The sequence below is a fragment of the Myotis daubentonii genome, chromosome 4, assembly GCF_963259705.1.
Source record: "Myotis daubentonii chromosome 4, mMyoDau2.1, whole genome shotgun sequence".
Classification (NCBI taxonomy): domain Eukaryota; kingdom Metazoa; phylum Chordata; class Mammalia; order Chiroptera; family Vespertilionidae; genus Myotis; species Myotis daubentonii.
In genome coordinates, this window is record NC_081843.1 from 35,402,014 (window position 1) to 35,411,223 (window position 9,210).

The window sequence follows — 9,210 nt, forward strand, 5'->3', positions numbered from 1 at the left end:
CCTGTATCGTAGCAGTGACTCTGCACTGCCGCTCAGGACGGAACGCGGGCCTGGTGCAAAGCCATAGTCAGACGTGTCAGTTACCTGCAAATACTCAGACCTAAGTGAGCACAATGGATTTACTGTTTGGATATTGTGAAAATCCCAAGGATTTTTTTTCTAAAGGGAAATAGAAATAAAATTGTGGTATTTTAAAAGAGAATTCCACAATATATTTCAAAGGTCAGCTGTAAGTCTGTATAATGATATTACATTGTAGAGACAGTTAATCAGTGACTACATTTCCCATAGTCCTTAAGGCAACGTCGCCTGCATTACCCAGAGGGCTGTGCGATGTTCGTGAGAACCGTGAGCGTCCGTGGAAACAAAAAAGGTAAACCGAAGGGGTTGTTGCTCTTTCACGTTGCTTCTCAACCACATTTCCCATTCTCCTTCCCTACTCCATCCCTCTCCTCTGTCTCCGCTTCTCTGTTCAAGGGCTTCAGAAGCCCAATTACCCGGGGATTTGTCTCTGTGGCAACTCCAAGTTACGTTTTTTTGTGCCGCACGGCCGGAAGTGTGCTGTGCCCAGAGTCTCCTGGGAAATGTAGTCCGGAGCCCCCGCCCAGCCGAGTGTTTCTGCCTCCTCTGGCCCCAGAACCAGGGGCTGGGTATCGGAGGCGCCTTGGTGGGGTGCTGTCTGCGCACGGTCACCTGCTGGCCCAGGACACAGAAAGGTCGTAGAGCCTCGAGCCCGTGGCTAACGGCCCTCCGCAGGGGACTCGGAGGACAGCAGTTGGGCGGGGGCGGGCCCGCGCCCCGGAGGCCCGAGCCGCTACCCTTACCGCTCGCCTCCGCGGTCAGAGCGGACCGCCGCCTGCTCGCCCTGCGGGTGGTGAGGGTTTTCCCGCGTTTGGGGCAAGCTCCTCTGGCGTTACCTGGGCTTCCGAGCACCGAGGCAAGTGGACGGCCTCCTGGAGAGGCGGGGTGTCGTTCGTGCGCCGGCCCCGCTTGGATGGGTCGCGGCGAGAGTTCCCGGGGAATGCGCTCGGCTGGCGTAGATCCGCCGAATCACAGTGATGAGAGGGGTCCTTGTGAGTCCCGGAGGAGCCTTTGGTAGAGAACATCCAGCCCAACCCACTGCTGTGACAGGGAGGTAGCAGCCCAGAGAGAACCGGGGAATGGCCCCGACGGAGGGTCCGGCCAGGGCTGTCCGCAGGACACAGTGCGGATCACAGAACAGGCGCTCAAGCGTTTAAGCGTCTTTTCGTTCTAAGAACAAACAGCTGAAATACTTCGTTTCAAGGCAAAAATAATTTAAGAGAAGTGGACCTGTAGACTAAGAGACTTATCAACCAAATGCAATGTGTAGACCTTATTTGGATCATGATGCTAACAACCATAAAATTGTGAATTTTTTAAAAATCAGAAAAATGTGCCCTAGCTCATTTGGCTCAGTGGATAGAGCGTCGGCTTGCGGACTGAATGTCCCGGGTTCGATTCCGGCCAAGGGCACATGTATGGGTTGCGGGCTCCATCCCCAGTGGGGGGCGTGCAGGAGGCAGCCGATCAATGAGTCTCTCATCACTGACGTTTCTATCTCTCTCTTCCTCTCTGAAATTAATAAAAATATTTTTTAAAAATCAGAAAAATGTGAACATTGATGATATTAAGGGTTTGTTTTAAAATTTTAGTTGGGATATGCCGGGGTTCTTGACCCGGCATCTAGAAGGGTTCAGCAATCTGGAGAAGGCTGTGCGTAGATTAGATAGGAGTCCAGAGACGAAATATAATTTTGAGAGGCATTTGAGGGTCAGAGGAGCCTAGTTTAAAGGAAACTAAGATCTAAGATCTCCTCGTCTCAGGACCCCATGCTTTTTATTAACATAAATTGTCCTGAGGCCAGGCAAAGATACACACTTCAAAGGGTCAGGGTTTCATATACAGAGGCATTGTCAGAATGGAAGAATTAGCCTACAGCTGTTCTGGTGTTTGGCCAATAGGAGGAAATACCATGTAGATTAAGATGCCCTGAGCTGTCTGGCAGCCAACAATCAATTTAATGTATCCTATTCAGGTTTGGGGAAATGCCTTCAGCCATTCCCAGATTCAGCCCTGCTGTCATGCTGGAACTGGCTTCCGGCAGGGATAATGCTATTGGGGTTGCGCTTTAAAAAGGAAAATAGTTTTAGGAACATAAACTGCAAACTATATGGTGAAGTGATGTCTGAGATTTGCTTGAAAAATACCTGGGGGGGAGCAGATGGAAGCAGATTAGCCAGGTGTCAGTAATTATTGAAGGTGGAAATAGATACAAGGAGACCACTAAACTGTTCTCTCTACTATCATACATTTTTTTTTAAAAAGTTCAAGTGTAGCCCTGGCTGGTTTGACTTAGTGGATAGAGCGTCAGTCCTCTGACTAAAGAGTCCCAGGTTCTATTCTGGTCAAGGGCACTACCTCCCTTGCAGGCTTGATCCCTGGCCCTTGGTCAGGGCACGTGCAGAAGGCAACCAATAGATGTTTCTCTCTCTGTGTGTCTCCCTCTCCCACTCTTTCTAAAAATAATCAATGGAAAAACATCCTTAGGTGAGAATTAACCAAAAAAAAAATTTTCAAGTGTAATTTTCTTAACTCCTAGAGCTACATACTGAGTTATCAGAAAAAAGATTTACTGTGTATACTGTGTGGGATTTGCTTTCAAGTACTACACACACATAGGAAGTGTGATGGGGTGTGGAAGAAACAAGAATGGCAGAAAATAGGGGAACTTGGGCTATGGAAGCTGTGTGATGGCTATGTGAGAGTTCATTGTATTATTGTATTCTCTTTAATGGGACTGAAATTTTCTATAATCAGGTTTTTAATTTTTTAATGGATTTTATGGTTTTCAGAAAGTGCCTACATATAAAGAAGCTCATGAGAAGTTTACCTGAAACTTAATCTTCCCCTGCACAAGTGAGCCTCGTTGAGGACTTCTCCAGTTAAGAATGATCAAGCATTAAGGGAGAGGGAGCTGTGTCCTTGGTCACCCAGACCCCTCAACAATAGGACAGAATTCTGACCGTGAAGGTAGAGGCAGAGGACCACTTGAGGGGGTAAGGAAGAGACCTTGCCACAAGGAATCTTCCAGCCCGAGCTGGCCTGTCCACACTTCAGACAGTTCTAAGACTAGGAGGTTTGGGATCCATGAGGTTCTGCCATGTCCCCAGGAACTCTGCTGCCAGTGGCTGAGGCCTGAGATGCCCTCGAAGGAACTGAACCTGAAGCTGCTGCTGCTGGAGAAGTTCCTGGCCATTCTGCCCTGGGAGCTGCAGTGCTGGGCCTGGGAAAGCACCTGGGCCTTGGAGAGAGAGAACTCAATGAGCCAGGCCAGCAGGTAGGAGAAGAGAGAACAGGTGTCAGAATAGGGAGGGGGCTGTCCTCCTCCAAAGAAAGACCAAATCTATGTTGACCCAGCTCTGTGTGTCTCTATTCATCCTAGCTCTTGCCTTTTTACCTGTGGGACATAAATCAGGTCTTGGATGACCTCCTAGAGCAGTGGTTCTCAACCTTCTGGCCCTTGAAATACAGTTCCTCATGTTGTGACCCAACCATAAAATTATTTTCGTTGCTACTTCATAACTGTAATGTTGCTACTGTTATGAATTGTAATGTAAATAGCTGATATGCAGGATGGTCTTAGGCGACCCCTGTGAAAGGGTCGTTCGACCGCCAAAGGGGTTGCGACCCACAGGTTGAGAACCGCTGTCCTAGAGGTTTGGGGGTTTTTTCCTGTGACATTCTGATTCTCATTCTTACCTGGGTATGCTTCATTTAAAACATTATTTAAACCACTCAATTTTTAATCATTCTCTACAGAAGCTAAAATACATGTTCTTCCACAATACAGAGTCACATTGCTGGCTGCACTTCCCATGCCTGGTGCTTCTTACCCACCCTCTTCTTGAAACTGGAAAGTAAGGGCTCTGACTCCGTGCCCCTTCGTTTACCCTCTTCCTGAAAGACGAACCCCGGGACCCTGAGGGGTGTGATCTTTCCACATTGTGTTCTTAGCAAACTTGTTACCTCTGGAGGCACAAACCCGAAGTGTGAAAAACTCCCAGTCTCAGCAGACGTCTTGGCCTTATCCTCATAAAGGACCTGAGCTAGAACCACCCAGCTCGGCTGCTCCCCAATTTCCCACCCTCAGGGACAGAAAATTCATGTTAGTTGTTTTAAGTTGCTAAATTTTAGAGTAATTTGTTACCCAGAAAAGAAAACTAATTACAAGTGTACTAACAAAGGATTTGGGTACCGTTTCCAGGTTTCAGAAGCCACCTGGGAGAGGTAGGTTAGATTTTGGGGTGTTCTGATATCTGTTGAGAACAACTAGACAGAATATTTGAAACTAAGACATTTAAGGGAAAATTCAGAAAATATGATCATATCAATAGACCCAAATTATATTTACTTTAATATAAATCAAACTTATTTAATTTTCAAAATAACTATTTTTACCAAAATGAATCAAAATTTAATTTGAAATAATCAACCTGTACACCTTAAATATATATAACTTTTAATTCCATATCTCAATAAAACGGGAAAAAATTTAAATAAAATTAATTTTAAAAAATTTACAGTATCTTGGGAAATAGGATCATAAAGGACTTTCTCTTTAAACATTTCTTGTTAAATATGTAACAATTATTTTTTGCAATGAACACATGTTGCTTTGTAACCAGGAAATAATTTTTGAAGAAATACACTAGGGCTGTGGTCGGCAAACTATGGCTCGCGGGCCACATGGGGCTCTTTGGCCCCTTGAGTGTGGCTCTTCCTAAGCCTTAGGAGTACCCTAATTAAGTTAATAACAATGTACCTACCTATATAGTTTAAGTTTAAAAAATTTGGCTCTCAAAAGAAATTTCAATCATTGTACTGTTGATATTTGGCTCTGTTGACTAATGAGTTTGCCGACCACTGCACTAGGGGAAATGTCTAACAAGAGCAAGTAATTCTCTTTATTTCTTTCAGAGCTCCCAATTTTCTTAACTGGCTCCAGGACAGGACGTTTTCGGGAGAAGATAGCACCTCCACCATCTGCACAAGGGTCCCCTCCCATCACCAGCTTCAGCCAATTGAGTCTTGGGAGCACCAGTCCCTCCAAGCCAGCGGTAAGAGGCAGCACCCCCGGGAGAAGAGAGCAAGGTGTTCGTTTCTTTTTCCTGGGCCCGCCTGTGTTGGAAAGCAGGACAGAGCATCACAGCTTCAGGTCTCTGCTGAGAGCTGAGTGTGATCACCAAACTAGTGTGAGGCCTTCAGTCCAGAACTCAGGGCTACTGAGGTCGTTGGAGGACAGCAAAGGGAACGGAAAGCCTCATCTCAGTCATTCACAGGTGCCCCAGCCACAGCTGTGTCCTTCATTTCAGAGGAGTTTACAGCAATGGGCTGTTTTGAATTCTGGTGTGATTGCTTTTTAGCCAAATCACACTCAATGGTGTAGCTCACGGAGAGCTTTATTTACAATAACTTTATCTTTTCTTCTTCCCTACGAGAGGCCTGTATTCAATTTGAAGGGAACCTAGGAGATCAAGCCACCCAGTGGGGTGTGTGGAGGGGGCTCTGCTTCAGGGAAAGGCAAGGGGGTCGGGGCAGTGGTCGGCAAACTCATTAGTCAGCAGAGACAAATACCAACAGCACAACGACTGAAATTTCTTTTGAGAGCCAAATTTTTTAAACTTAAACTATATAGGTAGGTACATTGTTATTAACTTAATTAGGGTACTCCTAAGCTGGCCTTTGGCATGGGCCACGAAGCTTCAATCGCACTGTACCTCGCGCCCGCACGTGGTATTTTGTGGAAGAGCCACACTCAAGGGGCCAAAGAGCCGCATGTGGCTCTCAAGCAGCGGTTTGCCGACCACGGCCCCAGGGGAGCAGGCAGGGTGGAGGGGCGGGCACCCTCCTGTGTCTCCTTCCGAGAGGAGTGGGTAGGTCACTGTTTCTTTGCTGTAAGTTCTCAGAACTTAGCACTCCTTTGTAACCGGACAATACACACTCATTGCAAAGCCAAGAAACACCACTAGGAGGCCGCTGCTGTAGATGAGTAGTGTCCACTGATCTCTGCATGAGCACAAGGAACCAAGAGTTGACTTCACAAATTTGTAGGTGCCCGTGGATTCCTACATCAGGGAGAACATCAGTCTCTTCTTGTTCTGTGTCCTTATTTCAGCTCCCCCACTGAAATAAGCGACATGTTCAACAGCTTCTACAGTCTCTTGTCTCCTGTCTCTGTTGGGATCTCTGGGACACAAAACTAGGGGAGGCCAGAGGCAGGGATGACACTTATCTGGTTCCCACCAGAATGGATGGATGGGTTGTTAAAATATTGAAATGCATCTAGACTAATCGTTAATCAGGTTTCTGCTGTGTCCCCTAAGAGCCACCTTGGCCACTCTAGTTACTCCCCTCCTGCTCCCTGCCCCCCTCCCCCAACCCTCAGGACCTCTCTAAGGTCCAGCATCTAATACTTATCACCGGGTCCGATAAGAGGACTCCAGGCCCCTGCTTCTGGATCTGCTGATGAGACCAGCATCTGTTCTAATCAGTCAGTGTTCGATCACTACCAGTAGTTAACTGTAGTATCCCCCTTGGCCTTTATTCACCTTCACTGCCCATGCTCAGGAAGGAAAGCTGAGTATTTTAGCCCAGCAAAATGAACACTGGAACCAACTGGATTCAGGTCCTGGCTCCCCTGTATACTATGTGATCTTGGGCAAGTCCTTTCACTTCTCTGAACTTCTGTTTCCTCATCTGCAGGCATCAAATAAAATAATAGAGGAGAAAGTAAATGAGAAATGTAAACTACAAAGTGCTTACATATAAAATTATTTTTAAATTATTGTTTAAGATGTGTATGAGTTCTTTGTCCAACACAGGACCATACCTTCAAATCCTGCTTTCTTCCCTCTGCCCAGGCCCCTTCCTTTTTACCTGTTCTGCAGTTACCTCAAGCCTCCATCCTCTGCCACCCTCCAAGGGATACCCCAGGACTTCACTCTTTGGAGGTCACTAACCTTGGCTCCTTGGAGCAACGTTTTTGGCTCCCTTCCTTAGCAACACCCCCTTCCTGTGTGGCCAGGAGAGCTCAACTTACTCTTCCCTACTTCTCAGATTTCCCCTCCTGTCACCCCACTACCATTTTGGTCCCCTGCTTTTTCCTCATCCACTCCCCAAGTTTATAAAATATTAATTTGAGACATTTTCTTATAAAAGTAATACATGTTCATTATAGGAAATACAAATACAGCTAAAAAGAAAATGAAAGTAGCCCAGCCGGTGTGGCTCAGTGAACCGGGAGGTCATGGTTCAATTCCTGGTCAGGGCATATGCCTGGCTTTTGGACTCGATCCCCAGGGCATGCAGGAGGCAGCCAATCAATGATTCTCTCTCATCATTGATGTTTCTATCTCTCTCCCCCTCTCCCTTTCTCTTTGAAATCCATAAAAATGTTTTATTTTTAAAAAGTAAATGAAAGCAACTTATAATCTTACTACATGTATAGTATTTATAACCTTTTTAAAAAATGTAGGATCATTTATTATTTTACAGCCTCATTTTTATTGCTATATCACATGCCATTATTTATGTAATCGATCCCCTATGATAGGCATGGATTTTATTTCAATAGCTTTTTACTTTGCACTATGTATAATTTCAGTTGTGACCTAAGGACTGAGGACAAGGAGTTCAGCTCAGATCAGGAACTTGCTGAAAGAAGACCCCACCGGTAGCTCATGCAGACTCAGTGAAACTTTGCAGGCACCAGTGCTGGAATACCGCTCAGAATGTTCCAGTACCTTAGACCAGCATCAGGGAACCTTCCAGAGGGGAAGTCAAGCAGCTTGCCCACCCATGGGAAGAGTTTGAAGAGTTTCAAACAGGAGAAACAAAATCTGTGAAGGTGACGAGAGTGATCAAACCTGCAGGCCAGGTGAGCCCCTTGTTCAAAATCAGAAAAGTTGTCCAGGCAAAGACCCCGTAGATGCAGCACATGTGGCAGACCCGGCCCTGGTTCAGCATCTGAGCCGCACAGGATAGAACCCTCAAGGGTAGCATGGACTTCCAGGTCTCCCAGAACCTGGCCGTCAGGCCCACCGGTGTGACCAGGTCAGGAAGGTGTTGCTTTTATGAGTGAAAGGGGAACATATGAGAGAAAGGGACCACCAAGCCCATGGGCAGGAGAGGCTGGGGTGTGTGAGAGCTGAAGGGGAATGAAGGACATGGCTAGAGAGAGTGGGTCAGGCATCCTTCAGGAAGTCTGGTCCCCCAAAACAGACCCTCTCTTTGTGGCTTTGTAACCAACCAGGTTTGTAACGTGATACATTTTCTCTCTCTCTCTCTCTTCTTCTTTTTTTTTTTTTTAATATATTTTTATTGATTTTTCACAGAGAGGATGGGAGAGGGACAGAGAAGCCAGAAACATCGATGAGAGAGAAACATCAACCAGCCGCCTCCTGCACACCTCCCACTGGGGACGCACCCGCAACCAAGGTACATGCCCCTGACCGGAATCGAACCTGGAACCCTTCAGTCTGCAGGCCGACGCTCTATCCACCGAGCCAAACCGGTTTTGGCTCTCTCTCTTTTTTCTAACAAAACTAATCCATGTCCGTAACAGAAACTTTAAAAATATGGATGAAAAAAATGTAATCACCTATTCCAGAATCACTGGTAACATTGAGTGTCTTCCTAATATATATATATATATATTTCAGATTTCTAAAAAAAAAAAAAAAGAGGTGGGCACCCCCTGGTCCCACAGCTACATGCAGCCCCAACTTCTTTCTCACCTGGCTCTCACAGTGAGAGAAGCAAGGTTCCTGCAGGCATTGTTTGTGAACACAATAGCAATACCACTTTAGACCACAAGAGGGGGATGTTTGCTCATGCACATCTGTCCCAAAATTTCTGGGGAACCATGAAGTCTCCTTCAGCTCCCCTTGAGGCCACCTATAGTAATTCTGTTCACTGCATCTCTTGGAAACCCTGGTTCATGAGGAAAAAAAAAGATGGAACTCACATTCTCACTCTATAACCACATCTGCACCAATTTAACAGATCCTTGAACAGCTGTCTCCTCACTGTTGCAGCCTTGGGCTTCTGAACGAGGGGATGAACTACAAACCTGATCAGGTCATCTCCCAAACCCAACATTTTTCACGGTCCTCATTGTTCTTAGGGTCC

At 46.2% G+C, this 9,210-nt stretch overlaps 1 long non-coding RNA gene across 1 annotated transcript; it reads left to right on the plus strand.

Annotated features, from left to right (window-relative positions):
* The first annotated feature begins 219 nt into the window (after positions 1 to 219).
* LOC132232369 (uncharacterized) lies at positions 220 to 7,954 on the plus strand. Its single transcript, XR_009452414.1, has 3 exons — positions 220 to 373; positions 4,999 to 5,138; positions 7,685 to 7,954. It is a non-coding gene; the product is annotated as an uncharacterized LOC132232369 (long non-coding RNA).
* Positions 7,955 to 9,210: the final 1,256 nt, after the last annotated feature.